This window comes from Podarcis gaigeae (assembly GCF_964106915.1).
Source record: "Podarcis gaigeae genome assembly, chromosome: 14".
NCBI classification, from domain to species: domain Eukaryota; kingdom Metazoa; phylum Chordata; class Lepidosauria; order Squamata; family Lacertidae; genus Podarcis; species Podarcis gaigeae.
The window spans coordinates 23,157,431-23,179,078 of record NC_139690.1 but is presented as its reverse complement, the minus strand read 5'-3'; the positions used below and the strand labels follow the sequence as shown (position 1 = coordinate 23,179,078).

The 21,648-nt window shown below is 45.3% G+C and overlaps 1 long non-coding RNA gene across 1 annotated transcript; it reads right to left on the bottom strand.

Moving 5' to 3' along the window:
* Positions 1-7,945: 7,945 nt before the first annotated feature.
* Positions 7,946-21,032, bottom strand: LOC310831976. Its single transcript, XR_014558080.1, has 3 exons — positions 20,938-21,032; positions 10,399-10,510; positions 7,946-8,869 (listed from the first exon to the last, which is right to left on the bottom strand). It is a non-coding gene; the product is annotated as an uncharacterized lncRNA (long non-coding RNA).
* Between the last annotated feature and the right edge of the window lie 616 nt (positions 21,033-21,648).

Sequence of the window (21,648 nt, the reverse complement as noted above, 5' to 3'; positions counted from 1 at the left end):
GAATGAGAAAGATGGGTGTCTGGAGAATTAACCATGCAATCCTATGCATACCTACTCAGAAGTAAGACTCATTGCGTTCAATGGGGCTCACTCCTCAGTTACTTGCGCGTAGGATTGCAGCCGAACTGTGCTCGCTTTGAGGAGAGAGCAATCAGCTTCTTATTATGAATTGAGTTTGGAGGACCAGTCGTTTTAAAAGAACATTTGAAAAGAAAAGGTGGAAAGATGCATTAGGAAAAGAATGGGTCCAGTTCTGCGAATTGATTGCCCCTTTTCCTGAAATTGTATACCCCTTGTAATGTGATTGTAAGAATGAGGGGAGGTAATATAGACATACAGACGGATGGATGGATGCGTTTCCTCCTGTCTGTCTGTCTATCTATTTGGTTTTAAACAAACTAGCGTGTATTTATATTTGCATGTGCATTGTGTGTGCGTGTGTGCGTGTGTGTGTTATTAATTCTGAAATATATACAAGCATACATAAAAGGAAATCTATAATGCACATGTAGGAAATGCTAATTCACACGACCATTAATCTCTCTTATAAAAAACAACCAGTACTTCTATGCTTTCTTTCGCTGACATGTAACTCACTTCTCCTCCTGTCCTTCTCTTTTCTTTCAAGGGGCTGCCCTACCTCTTTCCCTTTTCTCTTTTCTCTTTTTGCCTTCAGCTTGTCTCTATCCAAGAGAGTTATTAATTACTCTTACAAGGCGGGCGATTCTTAACTAATAACAAAGTTGTAAATTGCCACCTTCTCGCCAATATTTCTCATTTGTCAGTCTTGATTGATTTGATTAATATTCCGCGAGTGGTGGCAGGGGTCGCTTGGAAGCCGGGCTTACGTAATTCGGCAGACTCAGGACCGCTACGACGAAATCGTCCTCAGTGGACGATGGGGTCCCTATCCACCAACATGCAAGTGTGGATTACATTGGCAAGGGAGGAGGAAGCATATTTGGGGTGGGAGGAGGGAAGTGACGCTATAACCAGATGGACGTGGAAGAACATCAGAAGCTGTGTTGGGGCAGGGGTGTGGAACAAAAATTAAAATGACCTCTGTTCGCCTGTTGATATGAAAGCTGACCAAGGAAGACGCAAGAATGACACAACCCAAAGAGAAAACAAGGGCTACCCAGCTTTGTGATGCAATATTTATAATCAACCCATTGTGGATTCCAGCCCGAGGAAGGGCAGGAAGATGAGAAAAGGCCGCCCCATGCATAATTTTACTTCTCATTTCTCTCTCTCTCTCCCCCCCACCCCCGATTCACAATCTCAACACATCCTAAAAAGTATTTTCCTTTAAACCCATCGAAGCCCCTTGAACGCCCGGTGGGTGTAAATCGCTTGGAGACGCAGGGCCGTTGGGTTGGGCTGGCTTTTGGGCCTGGAAACCAAATTCTGGCTGAAAGTGAGGGTGTGTCAGCTTGGATAATTAAAGAGGGAGTGCCCCCCTTCTCCACACAAACACGACCCTCCCTGCCTGGACGCTCAAACAGTGACACCCTCAAAGCGCTCAATCAAACAGGATGCCCATTTCTTGGCGTATAGATGTCCGGAGACACGCCTCTCCGCCTCTGGGGGTCACCTCGGCCAAGTGGATCTCTCTAATGCACCCAGGCGCATCTGAGCTGCCGATATGCGCGCTGGGGGGTGCCTGGCATTTCAGCTAGCACCCAAGGACTCCGCCTGGGTCTCTATCTTCACGCGCAGTCTCAAGGCGCGCCACCGCCGCTCCATCAGGATCTCTCCCCGCAAATGCTCTCCCTTGCAATCCATTAATATCTGTTTCCTTCCAAGGCCACTTGAGTTATCCCATCTTAATTATATTAAGTGGAGCAGCAGGACTTGCTAGTACTGAACATGACGTATGAGAAGGGCCGCCTCTTCCATCTTCGATTGTTAATATCTCTCCCATGGCCTCTATCAATATTCGCAAGATAATATGCCTGAAAAAGGGGGGTGTATTTTATTTCCTCCAAGCGTCACTCTTAAATCTTTTATACATATATTACAACTCCTTCCTTCTGCTCTATTAAATATTTTACAATTCCTTCCTTCCTTCTCTAGCTTCCTTTTTAAAACCTCTATTAGAGTTTTTCTTTCTTTCTTTCTTTCTTTCTTTCTTTCTTTCTTTCTTTCTTTCTTTCTTTCTTCTCTATTAAATATGGTTTCTCAATTCCTTCCTTCCAAGAGGTAGCACAGGAACACAATTCACTCTCCTGTGACAATATTTGCACCCAACTGTATATATCTATCTACATATATGCGTGTGCGTAATGCTACTCTCAATTATGACCTGAGACTATTTTTAACTCTGAAATGACAAACTCTTGCGAGAGAAAGGCTAGATTTGAAGAAGTAAGTAAGTACGAAAATATCATGTGTGTATAAACACACACACAACTGTAGGTATAAAACATTACACACATACCAGCCGGCCAGGGATAGGTACTTTGAAGTCCCATAGTTTTCAAAAAGGCAGTTAAACAGGTGTTTTGGTTGTTGTTTCTGAAGTAACCCCTCATTGAAATCCACGAGGTTTTAAAGTGCTTTACTGTCACGGAATTATGCTTTATCATCATACATAAGAAAGGCGATCCCTGCGAGGGATCAAAAAAGCAAACAAAAAACAACCACCACCCACTCATCGCATTTTCTTACCGCCTTCCTTTCTCTCGCGAGAGCATATCATGCCAAAAAAGGAACAGTCTCGGGTCATATATATATGGTGTGTGTGTATATATATATATATATATAATCACACATACAGTGGGTGCAAAAGTTGGCAAAGGATAAGACCTCTCGGAAGGACGGAAGAAAGGAAGGATTAAGAAATTATATTTAATACAGGGGAAGGAAGGAAGGCGACAGAACTGATTATACTGCCATTGCTCCACTTCCTAAACAAAAAGCGTCAAAGGTGTATCTGAATGGTGGACAAAGTGAGGAAGAAGTCGAGGGGTTCTAATAAAGCGTCCCCAATTCCATTTTTTGTGCATGTTTACTTGGAAGTAAATCCCATTGTTTTCAATGGAATTTGCTGTCATGTACAGAGGGAATGTCCAGGGAAACTAAACTCAAAGTAGTGGAACGGGATGGGTAGGATGCAAGGGGTGGAATCCTGACACGTTGCCTTTATGCAACATTTCTCATTCTTACGCTTCTGTAGGAGATCAGTAAAATGTTCAATATGTGTGTGTATGAGAGAGAGAGAGAGAGAGAGAGAGAGAGAGAATGAATGGGCCCTTGTGGTACATTTTCTCTCTTTCCCTGACTTTATAGCTCTTGCAAAAGGGGGAGTGGGGACCAAATTAACCTAGATTAAGGCCACCAGACTGCCAACTCTTTATTCCTTAATCTCGATTCTCCCACCCACCCAGCCCAGCCCAAGACATGCAACCCTCCCTACCCCCCCCCCCATGCACTTAGCTGACAACACCTGTTTCTTCTTTCCCTAGAAACCCAGAGCGGACCTCGTCAATTTCGCGTCTGAAATTGATGACGTCAAGACGGAGCGGTCTAGGCCGGGGAACCTGCTGTGTGTGTGGGCGGGGGAATCAGCTGCTGCGAGCGCTTTCTTCTGCGCGTTCAAGGCTCTGAGCAGGCGCTGTCTAACGAGGAAGGGAGAAGTCAGGCGAGGAGCTCCGCATCTCGCCCCTTCCCCTCTCCTCCCACAAGACTTCGCTTTCCAGCTCTGACACTCCCGCGCGCAATTTTTCCTCGCGCAATTTGGGGTGTTGTTTTACGCCGCTAAACATGCCTGAAGTTTAGCCACAGAAGCAGCAGCAGCAGCAGCAGCAAAACGCCACAGCTGAATGACAAAGGCTAGGGGGCGAATCATCCACCTCCCTTCTTCCCCATTGATGTCCAACAGGGCGCCTCCTTTGCTCTGTATCTTGCAGCAAGCAAAGCCAATTGATACTCCTGGGATTTACAAAGGGAACATTTCTTTCTCGAGATCTTGTACAAGAACTCTCTCATTCTCTCTCATACACACATCTAATATCCACCCCCCACCCCGCTTCCCCTCTCCTTACTGTGCTTCGCACACATGGTACTCAAAGCAGACATTCCCAGGCAGGATGAAAGAAACGCTCCAACACAACCACGGTTACAAGCCCCACACCACCCCTGTTTCATGCCTCTCCCTCACCGCCAACTCTCAGTTATAGGGGGATGGCAGTTGCAAAGGTTCGCGAGCTATCACAATCCTGCGACAAGATGCTGATGGTCATATTTGGCGGACGGGAGTCCAGGGGCAAGGACTCGCCCGTTATCTGTGGGATGGTGCGGGCATATTTATCTTTACATTTAAAATTTAAATGTATTCAAAATCACCACCACCATCAAGTCAGGGCCACTGAATCCAGTAGTCTTTGTCATCCATCCATCCATTATTATTCTAGTTTCAGTTTCGAAAACTAAGCTAAGGCTCCGGTTCTAGGAATTTAGCCCGGGAGCAAATCCCATTGAACTCAATGGGCCCGATTTGAAAGTAAGTATGCATCGATTTGCGCTGTAAAATTATTGAGGGGAGGTAAACGAGTAGGGTGAAAGAGTCCTGTACAGTACATGGGTGTTTATGTGGGTTGTGGGGCGGACACGCCCATTTTTCTTGGTCTCGCCCACAGTTGCCCCAGAGAATTTTTGGCGGAGAGACTGAACCCGGCTGGGCCCAAGGTATCTCATCCTTTTACAGTAATGGATGTTAAGTTATGGATCAGATTGGACTGAGGGCAGAAGAGTTCGTCTTTATTTAATCGGTTTAATGACTCGCTACCATAAGGTATGTGCTGATGATAGAGTTGACCCCGGATTAAGCCCATCTTCCCTATGTGCTTTGAACTATATCGCCCATCAGCCCTAGTGGTAGCTGAGGCTGATGGAAGTTGTAGTCCAAAAGCATAAGGAGGGCAGACACCCAGGAAAGGCTGGAGAAAATCAAGACAGGTATGGTGGATACGTCAATGCTTATTATTTATGAAAGCTAAAGCAATCTTCCATATTCAGGAATAGTATACCTCTGAATCCATGGACAACAGAAGGCCAATACTTTCATAGCGGTCTAGTTTTATCAACCAGGACATTCTGTTCTTACGCTAATCAAAGGCAGGGGGAGATTGGATTAATCGGAGTGAAGGACAGGTCCAAGCTATCTCAATAACAATAACAATTGAAATTTCAGCTGAAGCGCTCTCTCTGTCTCCTATCTTATGGAACTCCAAAGAGAAGGATGATTTGGATGCCGGTGGACGCCTCTTCTATTCAGTCCTCTTCCTCTTTGATAGACTTACCTCGAGAGGAACCCTAGCATCCCAACCATATACCTATGGATGCTGGAGTGAGAGAGGCAGGCTGCGCAGAAGCTATGAAACAGTCCAAACTACATATTCTAAATCTAATTCTTGAAATCGGAGTGATGCCAGTTTCTCAGTGCTGCGAGCTCCTCGTTTTAAGGCACTGCGGTTCATTTATAGTAATACGCAACTAGGTGAATAAATAACTCTGTTTGGACCAAGAACTTGGCCTTGTGCGCATTTCCTTTAAACCGCCTGTTTTATTCTCAAGTGATACACCGCGGATGAAGTACCCCTGAAGTGATGTATGAGGAGTGAGGAAGAGATTGGGGCTACTTTGAGGATTGTTGGGGGAAAGTCTTTGAGACAAACAAGCTGGGAAATAGAGCAGGACATCGCAAGTTGAGGGAGGAGTTAATCACACACACACTGCTTCAAAGAAGCACCAACCGCCCTGCTGTAAACAACTCAACGCGTTTCAGGGAGTCCCGGAGTCGTGGCTATTGCTCTTGCCTTATTGCCACCAGGACTTGCTCCTGGGCGTCAGTCAGTCGATCAATTCCTCTCTTCGCCACCGATTATCCCCCGGGTTTTCCAGATTCCAGAAGCAAAAGGAACAGAGAACCTCGTAGCTCTCTAAAGCCTAACACATTTGGCTTTTCGTGGACTCTCAGTCCACTTCCTTGGCTGCCATGAGACTCTTTCTTCGATCTTCTCCTGCAGCTCTGCTCGTAGTTTCCTCCTTTCCAGTTTCCAGGATAGAACTTTATCCTTTTCCACGTGGGTTGCGGAGGGGAGGGGGAGACTACTATGTGGTGTGAACTAGGAAGGCCCTGACTCTGGGGCGCGTGGTGCTCTGCGAAAGCCTGGAGGAAATCTCGCTCCCTCCAGCGACATATATCTTGCAAAAGGGGGAAAAATCGCACGACACAACCACGCGTCTGCTATCCAACCCGGAGTCCCCCCTCACAACATAAACCTCTCCTCTCCTCGGCCTTGAGGAGGGTGCCTTCTCTCCCTACCCACCCCTGACCCATAAATGCAAACCTCCCCTTTCATTGCAGTTCCCGTTGACCTGCCATGGGGAATGGGTCAGCTCCCCCTCCCCTTGCATAGCCCCCACCCGGGGAAAAAGTTTGCAGTGTTTCTCCCCCACCCAGTTTAAACAGCCCTCACCTCCACCCTCGGCGACCCTGAGCACCACAGCCTCAAATCTCCAAGGAACAGGCCGTGAGCAGGCTTAAGGGAGAAAAGTATAGAAATCCTGGCGTGTGCATCAAGCTAATGATAGATTTCCCCTCCCCACCCCTCCCTCCCCCTTCTGCGGTGTGTGGGATGGTTTGATATATTCCGGTGCCTGGGATTAATGGTTAAATTTCAGACTGCTTTTTTTTATGAAAGCAGTTTCCTCCCCCCACCCTCCTTTCCCTCTCTCTCTAATCCAGGAATCATTAGCAACACCCTCTGGCTACATGTTTTCCACCGCTGAAACATTATGATCGGGTTGTAATACAAATTCCACAGCCTTACTTTGCATCTTTGTGGTAGGAGACGTAAGGGCAATAAAATTATTTTTTGGGGGAAATATATATATTTTTTCGGTTCTCCCCCGCCCCCCAACTTTCCCCTCTCTCGCCTACTCTCTCCTTTCTTTCTTTTTATTTTTTAATTTTATTTTAAGGTCAAACACCCACAGACATTTCTCCCAAGGATTTGGGAGGTGCGCTTGTCTAAAACGATAACAACACAAAGCTTCACACTATCCCCAAATTTCGTGACTGTCTGTCTTCTTGTCTATCTCTCTATCTCTATATAGCCCTTTTATATGTACGTGATCAAAGCGTGGCTCTTCAATTCCAACCCCCTCCCGCCTTTTGAATCCTTTGTTATTAAGGAAAGTGGACTCCGCGTATTATGTCCTCTCTAATATTCAAAATTGTAAGACAGAAGTCTTCCTCACTTATCACGGGGGTCCACCTGTCGCAGCTGTTTGGATCTATTGTTCTCAGGGTAGAATCTGTTTAGACTCATTTTTACTCTCCCTCCCTCCCCTGCCTCCTCCCCCCCCCCTTTTATTTTCTTTACCCTGGAAAACACTCTACACGAATTAATGATGGGTGGGAAATATCAAGAAGCCAGGGAAACAACAATATTTTTTAAAACGCATCACAGATGCACAAATGTTTGTACCTTCTTCTGTTCCTCTGCTCAGCATCTTTGAGTTGCTTCACAGATTGTGGAAACGAGGCGTGAGCCTGGAATCAGAAACCTTAGAAACATGCTCTGTTCGAAGCCGCCTCTGCGCCGGGAGACGTAACTTTTCCGTTCGGTTCGATAAGTGTGATATAAACAGATAGATGGACTCTAAGAATTTGCTTATAATAAATTGAACCCCGGCCTATGTCTAAAATAAATGTGTCTCGAGGAAAACGTTTCCCCGCAAACGTCTGCGGTAACATATGAACGCCTTTGGAATGCTACATATAATTCGCGCTTTTCATAGGATCGCCTTTTTTCATCATCTCCCCCTGCATGTTTCATTTTATGAATATTTATATTTGTTATTTTGAAAAATAAACAACAACCACAACCAGAAGTGATGATCATAAATATATTTTCTCCCAAGTTTGTACTGGCCCTCAGACACTGTTTTAAAAATACTGTTATTTATCTCAAATAGATTGTTTTTAAAATATCCCAGTTTATTCGCTAAAGTCTGATTCTTTAAAAGGGAGAGATTGCGATCGACAGGCAGATAGAGAATAATCACTGATTTAGAACTTGTCCTTGATTTGACTAGGCAAACGTTTTGGTTTCTGCCTGTGTGTGTGTGAAAAACTGAAATGTCCGCCATTGTGGCCAAGAATTAAAATATGAACATAATCCCCTCGCCAATGGCGGTTGAGTCTCTGCCTTGGTTTGATTTTCCTCTGAGCATTTTTTCCCCCTTGGCGTTACTCGATAGCTTTCCTTTCCATTGACTCATAAGGGTGCGTTTGGGTTACCTCCAAACTTAAAAAAATAAATAAATGAATGAATACCGGGGTTTTAAATTATAGGCGAGGTGTGAAAATCTATCCGTTATTGTATAGCTTAAATTCAAACATTGCCGGTTAGGTTACAACTTGTAAGTCTTTGAGAAACCGTACACCCAAGCTTGGTTTTGCGTTTCTTCTCTCCCCCCCCCATCTCTCCCCCCCCCCCAGCTTCTTCACACATACACCCACACATTCTGATACTACAGGAGATAGCCAGGAAAGATACAATGTCTCTTCAACTCCGAGCGAAAGGGGCACTTTCAAGTGTCCGATTCTATTAGGTCTCTTTGATTATGAGAGAGAGAGAGAGAGAGAGAGAGAGAGAGAGAGAGAGAGAGAGAGAGAGAGAGAGAGAGAGAGAGAGAGAGTTGCAAATAGCACCAGCATCAAGATCTTCTGGACTTGCAGTTTGCCTTTCAGCGGCAAGGTGGCGCTCCAAGGTGACAGGTTTGGGCGAGAGAGCCCCTTATTAGCATGGTTTCTGCCGCGGAGATTAGGAGAGGGTTACAATTCCATTGGGCAGCTCTGCAAAAAAGACAAGATAGAGCAAACAAACCTTCAAACAGTCTGATTTCTTAAATAAGAAAGAGGCAAAAAAGGGGGTAGGGAACTGGCAGGTAGAAATGAGACTTATTCAGGAAAAGTGCAAAGCATGTGTTTTCTCGATACATCTTAGATGCACACACACACATAATCCAGGCGCATTTTTAAAAATGGGGGGAGGGCTTACAAGAGATAAACGTAATTATTAAAAAGTGAGCTCGAAAACACGACGGAAGTTTTGTTACTGATTTTAACCTAGGCAGCGTCCAGAGCGAGTACAAGAAGAAAGACTGGAGAAGCAAGGCATTAACTCAGGAGACAAGATTCTCTCTTCGTAAGTTTTCGGGGTTCAGAGAGAGATTCAGTTCTCTTCGCTTTTGTGCTACGAAACAGAGGTGATGAGGCAGAGGGGGGATTTGTAGAAAACATGCCAATCGCTGCCATGCACCTGCTTCTCCCACTTTCCCTTCCTTTCCTCTCCTAAATTTATTTATTTTTCACTCTCTCTTTCTCCTGGAAACAGAGGCGAAAATGTCTGGGATTTGAAGATCAGACGAGCTCTTTTTGAAAAAAAGGGGGGATGATCAGGCCGTGTTACTGCTTTCTTTCAAATAAAACAAACAAAGCAGCCAATATCTGGACCTGCAACTTCCTCCAAACACATATGATCCAGTTCTTAGATTCCTATGCTAAGGTCTTTAATTTAGCTCTCCGTCGACTTAGATTTTCTTTTAAAAACAGAGAGAGTGAAAGAAAGCGCTGAGGTTTAGGAACTGTTTCCAAACTGACTAGTTTTAACAACTTTTTTCTTTTGTTCCTTTTCTCTCTCTCTCCCCCCCCCCCGCCCCCCTTAGAATTTTTTTATGGTGGGGAGTAGAAGTGGAGAAGATGCGCTCTTTATCCCTCCCATCTTTCCTTCAAGGACTTTTCCTATTAAAAATCAAGACAAAAATGATTCCTAATTAACCTCCGGTTCTGTATCTCCTCTGTGAATAGGCGTGAGACGCGGCCTAATGGAGCCATCGGTTTCTATGATATTAAAATAGATTTGAAAGGCAGTTCAGAACTATCTTTGCTGTGTTTTGTATCCCCCTTCACTGTGGTCTTCTCAGTTGTGACACCCCACCCGGCAACTTGTGCATTTGGAGCACAAACGATAGATTGAGTTTGGAGATGTTTGTTTTGTTTTAAATATATCTGAACGCAGAGAGCAAAGGAAGATGCTCCAAAGCGCGGCTGAGGCCTTGGAGGATGCGATACGTCCAAAGGGAAACAGCCGCGATGTTCCTCTCTGGCCTTCCTTCACCATTCATTTCTCCAAGAATTTTATTTGCCCAGCGTGATGAAAAGTGACACTCGCCAAATAGACAGCTTCTGAAAGTAATGAAGTCAGATGTGGCTTTAACCCGACGGTTGGTACAAATAAATGTGAAAACGAGCGGGGAACATTATCTGCTCGCTTAACTAGCAGCTAAAATACAGAGTCCGCGCCTGCCCGCCCCCCTGCATACCATTGTCCCGCCAGGGAAGGATCCGTAGATTTCATTTCAGCGTCTCCCACCCTAAGTAATGACAATGTCCATCGCAGATATTAAGACTCGCTTCTTTCAGTTTCCACAATTTCTAGGGAAGAAGTCGCAAAAGAGAAGTTGGTGTGAATTGCTTTAAAAAAAAGAAAGAAAAACATTTCTTTATTCTTCCCCTTCCCCTTCCCGTTCTTTCCTAGTGGAGAGTTCCATCGATCCATTTCTCCTTTAATAAAAACACAAAAACCAAACGTCCACGCCCTTCTCACCAAATTGCTGTGAGAAATACTTCCCGATCTAGAAAGAAACCAGCAGCATTATTCCTTCCTCATCGCTCCCAAATGTATCATAACAATCTGGGTGCATTTTATTATTATGCCAATTGCTTGTTGTCATACTTTGGGCAGGAGGTGGAGAAGCCCCCTTCTCCTCCTCCGAAATATTATATATATTATATACATATTATATAGTCCCTTCCTTCCCACAGATGCAACCAGACAATCATATTTACTGGGGAAACATTTTGCAAAGTACTTTCTTCCCATTCTCTCCCAGACACTCGCTTACTGTCACCTGCAAGTGTATTTCTGGGAGAAATCATATTGTGAAGGAAAACGGGAAAGTTTGTGGGTTTTAGCTCTGGAGCTGCCATCCCAAGGATACATAGACGCCTTCTCTAATTTAGAAGGCTAGTTAGGAAGCGCATTGGGTACAAGATTAACAACAACAACAACACGAAGAGGAACGACCTTTAGGATACAGGCGCGCTCACAAGTGTTTGTAAACACTGGCCCACTCCCCCCTTAACGCTGTTCATAATTCAAACTTTTCCTCTGCTTAAAATAAAACGAATAGGAGAGATCAAAGTACGTTTGCATCTATAGAAAGGGAGGCGGGTTGGGTGACGGGAAACATATGCTTATTGAGAAATTGTCAATCGCTTGTGCAAAAAGGAGCATGATTTCAACATTAGTCCAAAAATACTCACAGCCTAAATCGCAGGAGGTAAAATAGTATCTAGGATTCCGCCCCCCCCCTTTGGTTTTCTCTCTCTCTCCTTGTCTAGATTGCATGTTAATCAAGCGGTGTTTTCTTATCATGTGACGGTAACAAGTCGAAAGCTCTTGGCATTATAAGAAACGTGCTTTCCTCGTTCTCGATAAGATCAGATCTACATGACAAATATAACCTGGTTTGAAACCTGTTTAGCTGTCATGGAAGCCGTTTAGCTGTTCTTGGGGGAAAAAGCAGCAATTCACTCGGTTGGGGATTGTAGTTTGAACGGTACCCTTGCCCCGAGATTTCTTCCGCGTGGCAGCCGTAAATCTTAAAAGAAGGAAGCGGGTTGAGAATACAAGGGTAGATATGGTGCCCCGTTTGTCACTAGGGGCTGGATTAGGAAGAGTCGCGTTTTACTTGCTGTAAAGTATCTCGGACGAGGGGAGCAGCAACCACCACGCTATTAAAAGTCCCCGAGACGACACTTAGGCCTTCTCCAAACAATTGCCCGGTTATTTTAAGCTCGAAAAAAAATGGGGACATGTTATTTTGGGAGGCGGACGAGTCCCTTTAGCACTTTATGGGATTCTTATAAGTTTTCCAGCATATGGGACAAGGGACGACTTCCTACTAGGTCGTTCCCAGTGTCTTTAACAAAATATTCTTGAGGCACCGAGAAACGGGCAAAGGAGAAAACTGAACTGCTCATCCCGTTTTGGCTCCCCTGTCCTGAGAATTTGCTTCCTGTACTCGCGTCCACCCGGCCCATTTCTACCCTTCTACAAATACAAATATTTCCATGGCTGCCAGTCGATTAGAGGCTTTTCAGTGGGCGAGTGGCCTACTTTTTAACCGAATAATCGATGGCTACCTAAGTTGTCATGAGATCATTTGCCCTGTTATGAAAGTAAAGGAAGGTGCCTTTGGGGAGATGCTGAACCAAAATCAGTTGCAATGGAAGCTACGGCTCTTTGTAGACCGCCAGACCCTCTGGAATATTTTCTATATTTTATGACCATAACAATCAAAGGGCTGGGGATATTACAAGCATTGCGGATGACCGATTAATCAAGGGCATACGTAGCTGATTAATCTGCCGTTCCAAGCTTGCACAAGTACATGAAATTTAAGGTTGTAGGTTCTTCTACGACGCTACCACTTCCCACTTGGGAAGAGTCTAACCATTGATCTCCCCTCTATTTTGTCACCAGACTTTGAGTGAACAGAAATATTTTGGCTTGACTTGGCTCTGGGTGGAGAGCTATGGGACATGCGGGGAAGGGACGGGACGGAGAGAAACCCAACTATTGTTGGAACCCCTGAGCACTGTACTGTACTCTGGTTCATCAGCGACAAGGATGGAGGATCTTGAATTTAGGTATGCTGAGATGTCATTTAAGGTGAATGTGTTTGCGTAGAAGCAAAAGGAAGCACAGAACGTGAGAACTGAAGGGCAGTAGGTTCAGGGCAGTAGAAACATGCTCTTCATCCAGTGCTAGAGTCTGGAATTCATGTTGGAGTTTGGAATTAAGAGCCTTACAAGCTCCTCCCCTGCTCCGATTAATTTGTAGTCCCTCATTCTGCCGAGTGAGCCCTCGACTTACAGAATTGAGCACCACAAGAGGGGGGGGCAGGTCAGCGCCTATTGACTGGAGCAGCGATAGGACCACGGACATCTGAGGACCTGTTGTTGGGATCACTGAGCAACCCTCAGTTTTGATACCCTACTTCTGATCTCCCGGCTAAGGCCTGGATTAGATGGACAGCTGAGTCTTATTTGGCAAACCATACGGGGAAAGCCAAAGGTTGGTGGAAGAGCACGTGCAGAAGGTCGTAGGTTCAATCCCTGGTATTTCCAGGTGGGTCTGGCTAGATCTCTGTTTGAAACCGTGGACAGATGCTGCCAACAAGGGTTGGCAATATTGGACTGATGGTTAGAATTGGTATAAGGCAACTGCCTGTATTCCCGTGACCGTTCATAGGTTATAAGGGGCGCAATCTAGTCGGAGTCTGCACCACCTCACCCAGCATGGCGCTGGATTTATTCCGAATTCTTATTTATATGGGGAATATACACGCAGGGATTGCAAAACTTTTCAGAAGTAGGAGATCGATTTTCTATTCTTACTTTCTTTCCTTACCCCAACAACCCCCCTCCCCCAATTCGCCGAGTTGTTTGAAAAAAAGCTGTCAAACCCCATTAGAACATCGTCCTTTGAGTGGCAGACCCCAAATGCTTTGAAACGCTTAAAGGGTTAGGGAGAGAGAGAAGGGGGGAGGGGGTGCCTCGTTCTATTTAAAACGAAAAGTGATATCCTCCCCCTTTAAAGATGCTGTGGATAATCTAGAACAGGTTGTGTCTGTGATCCAGGGATGAAGGGCCGAAGAAGCCGCGCGTTTTCATCTCCAAAGCGAGGCAACTCCACTATCCTGGAAGTCTGGTTTTTTTTTAAAAAAATGTGTTATTGTCTACGACGACTAAATCATCGCATACATACGTTCACAAGTAAAATGACATTTAGGTTTACGAGATACACACAGAGAGAACACAGTTGACCAGGGAACTAACTATATCGTAAACAATCAAAATTCGCTTAATGAACCTCATTAATTGTTGACCATTAGATATTTCCAGAAAACGGAGGAAGGAACTGAAACACTTAAAGGATTGCTGATCCCTCTTGCAGCATCACAACGTAAAATGAAATATCTAGTTATTTACCACCATCCAAAAAACAAACATTCCCAACTTTACCCCAAGCAACCAGCTAAGTTATTGTCCCACTGCTTCAAAAGAGGTTCACTCTGGCACTGAAATCATTGGAAGCTAAAAAAATTGCTTAACTCTAGGTTGGATGGTGAGCAACAAAAAAGAGGAAGCATATTTAAGCTTCGGTTCAACAAGCCAGAGCTAAGTGCAGTGTTGTACCCACTTCCCTAGGAGCTAACTCTACTGAACTCAATTGGGATTACTTCTGAGTAGACACAGAGTCGCACCACCCAAGGCTTCTCTGAAATCTCTGGGACCTTTAAAGGGAATTACCGGTAACTGGATCCAAAAACAACGGATCCCATTGCAACCACCACCACAACAACCATCACAGTTGAGCCAGCATTAAGCACCCTTAAAGGCTGTTGGTTTCTTGAATTCGAAATCTTTCCCGTTGGAATCCATAAGTCCTTTGAAGGACTGTGCCTGTTTACTCATAAGTATACCTCGCTGGACCAACAGGGCCCACTCCCAGGAAAGTGTGCACAGGACAGGATTGAAGTCTGACTTGGTCCTGACCACGATGATGAGCACCTGTCAAAATATCCCACTGGATAGGTGTAACGTGACTTGGATGTATATATATCTGACCATGTTGTGTTAGCTTTAACAGAGAAGGAGGTGTGACACCCAGGTGAACTTTTCCTCATGGCCTTAGGGTGCTGCCTACCCCTTGGCCGAGAGGCCTCGGCAAACCCTGAGTCCTGGGAGGAGACCTGGAGTGGGACTGTTAAGAAGACCGACTAGCCAACCCCATAGAGCGCATTTGCGGACATAAACAACTTTGTTTTTCTATGTTGGGTGGTGGTGGGGAAAGCATTTCTCTTCATCTGGAGCTGCTGATTATGTAGTCGTCACTGGGAAAAGGAAGTCGTCAAACTCGCCAACCATTAGCTCTGTAGAGGTGACTTGAAGAACACTCACTCCTTTCCAAGTGAGACAGACAGAGATGTTGCGGTGGTTGGTTGAAAAGTAAGTTCTTTTCTTTCTTCCCCAAGAGTGGAAATATTTGAAGTTTTGAGATCTGAAAGATGGCATGCATTGCCAATATGCCACCCACCCACCCACACCTTGATAGAACTTCCGGGCCATGGTGCCCAGAAGGCAGAAGTGTGATCTGTTGAACTTTTTTGGGGGGGGGGGTGTTTTGGCATAGACATGATGACGCATTAGGAAAAGCTTCATCTGCGGAGCCCGAAAACACAAACAGGGCTCTCAACAAATAAACGAATAAGGTCCCCCGACGAACTAGCTGAGCCAGGCATACAGGATTTGAAACGCTACCCCTGCTACTGACGAGGGTAGGAGTATTTTAAGTAGGAACATGCTCAGTTCTTAAGGTGGACTCTCACCCAGCCAAAGTTAGCCTCGAGTAAGTACCGGTAAGTCTTGATAGGACTTACTCAGAGTGAAGACAGATGCATTGTTAATTAGAAGTTCCCCCCATTGAATTTCAGAATAAGTTTACAGGGCGCTTCAGATGATATGTGGTGGTGATAATAAGTATGTAGTAATAACGAATACAATAATAAGAGATAATAGCTAATAAGATAATAAGTAGTAGCTAAATAATATTGCCTGAGGTTTCTTTTATCCTTCTCCCTCCCAATCACCATTCCTCTTGTGACATGATTTTTATAATGTTAGAGGGGAAAATACTTTTTATTTGTCGTTAAGGAGTTCAATAAAAGTGAATTAAGTAGTGTTTATTTTATAATATATACACACTGCTTGATTGTAAAAGAGTAATCTCAAGACGGTTTACATAAAGAATTACTACTACGATACTACTACTACTACATACAGAAGTACTACTGCTGCTACTACTACTTTAGTAGTAATGTATAGAGCAATGCTTCAGATGTCACTTCATAGAATGAGGCAAAAACAGAGAGGTCCCAGCCCCGCACAGCTTGCAAAGTAGCAAGGAAGGAACACCTAACTCTAGGCCTGGCGGCAGAGTCCTCCCTCCTAGTTCTCTGGCTAATTTATTGCTCAAGCCCAACTCGTCGAGTGGCTTCTACAGGCATCCCACGGGAAGCCCCCTTTAGCAAGGATTTTTCTTTTCCCCCCCTCCCTCCAGCCAAACACCCCTCGCCTCTCTACAGCTTTTCTCTCGCTTGGAGCCACAGAGATTTTCTCCAACTCCGGAGCAGATGCCTCCACAGAGACTTTTTAGGAGATAATTAGATTATAAAGAACATTAAAGTTGTTTTATTGATTCCCAAGGAATTCTCCGAGAGGGTGGGAACGGAAAGCGGCGGGGGAGTCGGCTTTCATCTAGGTAATTTCTTCGGATCTCGCGATGAAAGGAGGAAGCGCCGAGAGTCCGCTCGACCGCCCAGTCTCCTGCAGCCAGAAATAAATGCGCGCGCGCGCACCCGGTTCCTTTCTCGTGTGATGGCAGAAACACGTCTTTTCTCCCAAAGGTACCCTTTCTTGAGGTTAACAGTGGGAAGGATGAAAGGTCTTTTCCCTTCCTTAACATGATATTATTCCCTGCATTCTTTCTGCAAGTCGGGTGGGAGGTGGCGAAGAATCAACACGCCCCACCCCAGAATACGCATCTATATCTATTTGTCCTCTTATCCCAATCTCAAACTCTGGGACTGTTATAGTTTCTACCTACCCATCTCGCTTTGGCTGGATATCAAATCCAGATGGTCTCCAAACGTAAGTTCTGGGAACTTCCAAGACTTGGTATACAATATAGACCCTCCCTCCCCACTGTTGGTTCTCAATGGACCTCAGGAGCAGAATCTGTTTCGATGAGGTCAGCTGTTACTTAGAAATGATCCCAGCTCTCCTTTTGCCAATGACGCCAGGACAAAGCTGTCATTTGGATTCACATGATCAGTTGGGCCCCTGGTTGTTATAAGTGGGAAGAAAAATCTTGTCTTCCCTGTAGTGGTGCAGACAGAGAGGGGCTTTGAGGACAGAAGTCCAGGGCTTCTTGTTCAGCAGAAGGAGTAGGAGGACCTCTAAAGGCAGCCGGACTGATTTAATTGTGGGATATCTAAAATAAGGCAGTCAAAACCAACTACTTCTGATTGCTAGAAAGGCACTCACACAGAGGAAGTTGGAACTCACAGGGTCTACAGGAAATCCTCCCTATGAGAGCCACTCCCACTGTGTCCAGCCAGGTAAAGGTGCACAACCCTATATAAGATGGTCAGGTCCTGGCCTACTCTCTGGCTGATCCCTTCTATCTGATCTCATCTCTTCCATGTTTCATCAATAACTAGGGATATAGGACATATGTAGAGTAACAGCTTAGACTCCAATTCTAATCTAAACTGTAATATATGTCTGTCACTGCCTCAAGACTGCTACTATGAAACTGAGTGAGTAAATCTATCTTTACTTACAAGAAGACTGTTTTGTGTGTTTATTGTCTGAAGGGGAGAAAAGAGGGGAAATACCAGGAAATCCAGCCTGCCGTAAAGCATCCTGGATTACTTAAATTAAATGGCTAAAGCTAGCTTATCAACAGCTTCCTCATTTTAGCTGACAAAGGGATGTACTCTGCTGAACTCACAAACATAAAGTAGGTTTATGTCTAAGAAACATAGCCCCTCCTAGTTTCAATACACATCCCTACATTAGTGCATTATGAAGTAATTCACGTTATCATCTAATGAGGGTGGGTGATAAGGCCAGCAGGTTTAGAATTACAGTCGTACCTCTGCTTACGTATCCCTCTGGATATGTAAACTTTGGGATGTGAACAAGGCAAACCTGGAAGTATTTTTCCGGGTTTCACCACGCATGCATGCGCAGAAGCACTAAACCACGCTGTGCACATGCACAGAAGTGGTCCTCCGGTTGCAAATTCTTTGGGATGCAGTCGGACCTCTGGAACGGATTCTGTTTACAACCGGAGGTACCACTGAACTTTATTGCATCCCTCAGTTAAGAAAAACCTGGTCCCCCAGATGTTGTTGAACTCCACCTCCCATCATCCCTGTCTCTGACCATTGCCTAAGCTGCCTGGGACTGATGAGAACTATCGTTCAGCCACATCTGAGGACTCAAGAACTCTGGTCTATATCTGGAGTAACCAGCATGGTGTCCTCCAGATGTGGTGTCCTCCAGCCAGCTTGTCAGGGGTGATGGGTAGAGGAGTCCAACAACATCTGGCTATACCTGGTCTACACTGGCTGGCAGCTGCTTTCTCAGCCGGACTTGGAAATGCTGGGGATTGAACATGAGACCTTCTGCACTCAAGGCCGATGTTCTGCCACTGAGCTAGAAAGCATATTTCCTAGCTATTCCTAGAACAATTAAAGTGCCACCTGGTGGTGGTGCAAACACCTTTCACCTGTTACCCCCTGCTTTCCACGCAAACCTTTTAGCTGGTCTTGGATTCATGTCAGCTAGATGGATCCATGATCTGATTCAGGGCAAGGCAGCTTCCTACACTGACTGCTACTTCTTCTACCCTGTTAACTTCTTGGTAAAAACAAAAAAAATTCCTTCCAGTAGCACCTTAAAGACCAACTAAGTCAGTTCTTGGTATGAGCTTTCGTGTGCATGCACACTTCTTCAGATACAGTGTGCATGCACACAAAAGCTCATACCAAGAACTGACTTAGTTGGTCTTTAAGGTGCTACTGGAAGGAATTTTTTTTGTTTTGACTATGGCAGACCAACACGGCTACCTATCTGTAACTGGAACTTCTTGGTAGATTAACTTCTCCATATTGTTATCTTGTGAATTAATTTTTTGTATTTATTGACATTCTTATTTCTGGTTGTTCTTAATATTGTTCATTTGCTGCTTTGTGAGCCGCTTTGAACACCAAGTTAATTAATTAATTTTATAATGAATGATTTTAGAGTGTTGTTTGTGCTGTACATTTGTACTGTTTTATTGTTGTTAGTCGCCCTGAGCCCGGCTTTGGCTGGGGAGGGCGGGATATAAATAAAATTTATTATTATTATTATTACCACTGTGGAAAAGTGGCATACAAATAGGCTGATGGTGATGATGATTCTGTAGCTGGATCAATGGGCCAATTGAATGTAGATTGTCTTCAGAAGAACAGGGAGGCTTATAGCTGGCACCCTCAGTCTCTAACCTATACTGGGGTTTTTTTAAAAATGAAAAAGGAAGAATTATCTTTCCTTCCCCCCCTTTGAATTTCAGTTTTGAGAGCCGGTGTGGTGTGATGGTTAGAGTGTTGGACTATGACCTGGGAGACTAAGGTTCAAATCCCCACTCAGTCAATGAAGCTCACTTGATGACCTTGGGCTAGACACCATCCTTCAGCCTAGCCCACCTCATTGGGTTGTTGCAAGGATGAACCATGGGAGCTCCTTTGGAGAAAAGGTGGTACAGTGGTACCTCTGGTTACGAACTTAATTTGTTCCGGAGGTCCTTTCTTAAGTCAAAACAGTTCTTAACATGAGGCATGCTTTTGCTAATGGGGCCTCCTGCTGCTGCCACGCCAATGGCACGTGACTTCCGCTCACATCCTGGGGCAAAGTTTGCAACAAGGGGCATCTACTTCTGGGTTAGTGGAGCATGTTACCAAAAGCATTCATAAGGAGGACGGTACATAACCCGAGGTTCCACTGTATATAAATGAAATAAACCCAGGCACATGTACTTGAAGAGCTCAGTTGGTTAGAGCATGGTGCCGGTAACACCAAAGTTGCAGATTTGATCCCCATATGGCACACTTGCGTATTCCTGCATTGCAGGGGGTTGGACTTGATGATCCTCGGGATCCCTTCCAGCTCTGCAATTCTATGATTCTACAAAATAATCTAAGCCTACTATTGCTGCTACTATAAGAAGCCTAATGCTCTCAGTGCTATTTTGTTGTATAGTTGGACCCATGTGTCTGTTAAGGTTCCAACTTTGACGCAGACAGTTGGTACTCATTATGCCAAGGTTTGATCCCTGTATGGGACAGCTGCATATTCTTGCATTGCAGAGGGTTGGACTAGATGATCCTCAGGGTCCCTTCCAACGCTACAATTCTATGATTGTATTACTCCTTTTCTTGCCTTGGGGAAGTCATTTAATTTCTCGGCTTCAGTTCTTCCTTTGTGAGAAAGAAAAAAAAGAAAAAGGAAGAGGCTGTGACAGTCCTTGCAGGGCTGTTGTGAGGGCAAAGCATTTTCTCCGCAATCTGGTTTGCAATCACACTCAACCACCAGTAAGCCCAGCCCAGTGCAGTGAGACTTATTTCTGAGCAAATACGCCTGAAGTGAGGCTGCCGAGGTGCTAGGAGCTGCTGGATGAACAGGCCTCTACAGGTAGACTTGTCTTCCCCCACTCTGGGTGAGCCAAACCAACGCTCTTGTCATTACCAAAGCCAAGTTCAGGCAGCTCAGAATGAAATCCAAGGAGTTAGAGTGGTTAAGGGAATTTGTGACATACTTTCAAATGATGAGCAGGCCCTTTCCAGACTATGAGAAGCCTGGGGGCTGAATGCTCACCTGAGCCCTCCACCCTGCTTCTTTTCTCAATGGGAGTGAGTTCCCACTTTGTATAGGGGAATCTAGGGCAGGCACCCCCAAACTCGGCCCTCCAGCTGTTTTTGGACTACAATTCCCATCATCCCTGACCGCTGCTCCTATTAGCTAGGGATGATAGGAGGTGTAGTCCCAAAGAAGCTGGAAGGCCGAGTTTGGGATTGCCTAATCTAGGGAAATCCCCCTTCCCACTTATTTAAAAAGAGCCCCAGGATGGGCCAAGGAAATAGAGGGGTGGGGTGGGGGGGAAAACCAAGCCAACCTCTCACCTTCAGTTCAAGACCGAGGAATAACAGCAGCAAGGGGTGGCAAGTCTCTGTCTCTAGGATATTGCAATCTACACAGCGGCGGAGGTAAAAGACAGGAGAGAGAGAGAGAGAGAGAGAGAGAGAGAAGAGGAACGAGGGCGGGTAGGGACACGGAAGCAAATGCAGCCAGAGACACAGAGTGCAGCTTCATTTCAGTAGGGGGCGAGCCGAGGATTAATGGGGGGTGTCGTTAAATTAATTTCTAAATTCTCACCTTCTCACCTCGGGTGGTGCTGGGCTGTTGAAGCGCCGGCCCTTGTGGCGGGCGACTGAAGTTATTAACTTCCTTCAAAGGGATCCCCCACCCTCACCTATTCTGTAAAAGAAATAAAGTGTGCGTCTCCGAGCGCGCGCGCGCGTGTGTGTAAGGAAGGGGGCAGCTGATGGAGGGTGGCGGAAGGAGGCTGGACTGCATGCATTGACTAACTAAGGCTTAGTGTGACAACTGTCGAAAGTTTGACATCAAAGGTAACTCATATGATTCAGTTACCAGAGGACCTGTCGGACCTTAGAGGGAATATCTTAATTACTGAGTGGCAATGCTAGAGTGGGAAAGGGGGTGGGGGTGGGCAGAGCTGGAGGAAAGTGGGGAGCGTGAGTGCGGCTGGCTGGAAGAGTTGTGTGTGTGTGTGTGTGTGTGTGTGTGTGTGTGTGTGTATTGATGGGGGGCTC